Here is a 995-nt window from a genome sequence, read left to right as displayed (position 1 = left end):
TGTTGTGGTCTTCCCAAGTTCTTTGTAACAGAGAGATTCCTCCACTATGTATTTGTATTTAAAAAAATGAGTGAAAAACTAGGAGCTGGCATTATCCAACACAGGTGCCTCCATCTAAACAGACACGGCTTTCTGGGTAAATCTGGCATCTTTTATTAGACCAACTAAAATATTTTATTATTTTGGTTGGTTTAATAAAAGTTATCAGATTTTCCCAAATAACCTTGTCTGCCTATGCCCTTAGGCCAACACAGCTACAACCTATACTTCAGACTAAAAAGACTGAGAACCACTGCCCTACACAGTAGCTCCTGCACTCACTTTCTCTCTCTCTCTCTCAGTTTTTTATTCTCTGGGCATTTTGGCATGACTTCAAGTGAAATGTGGAGTCAGTTAAGCTGGGCCATACCCTGCTGGGGTCAAAGGTAAAGACTTTTGCAACTTGCTAGTATTGATTTACTTGTGCTTGCAGGATAGTGCCAGATAAAAAAAACAGTAAATGGTAGGGAGTCTGGTGGGATGTGGGGTACAAGGGAGGTCTCACATACACATGCATGTATGTGCTCACAGACACACTCACAGGCACATGGATATGCTCAGACACACAGACCAAATGTTCATGTTCACAGGCACACTCACAGATGCTCACAGGCACACATACACACTCAGACACACACTCACAAACACACTTTCACACAGATACACATGCTCATGCTCACACACACACTGAGACACACACAAACACGTTCACAGGCACATGATTTTACACAGGCACATGCTCACGCTCATACATGTTCACAGGCACACGCTCTCACACATGCTCAGAGGCACACACAGGTATGCGCATGCACATGCACGCAGGCTTTTACCCACACACACGCGGAGGCGCGCCCGCCCCGCCCGCGCGCGCGCCCCACGTCCCAGGCCCCGGTTGGCGCGGTAGCGGGCTGGCTGGCGCGGTAGCGGGCTGGCTGGCGGGCAGGCAGGAGCTCGCT

Source organism: Alligator sinensis, unplaced genomic scaffold (assembly GCF_000455745.1).
Source record: "Alligator sinensis unplaced genomic scaffold, ASM45574v1 scaffold737_1, whole genome shotgun sequence".
NCBI classification, from domain to species: domain Eukaryota; kingdom Metazoa; phylum Chordata; order Crocodylia; family Alligatoridae; genus Alligator; species Alligator sinensis.
The sequence above is the reverse complement of the archived record's forward strand: the minus strand, read 5'-3'. Positions refer to the sequence as shown.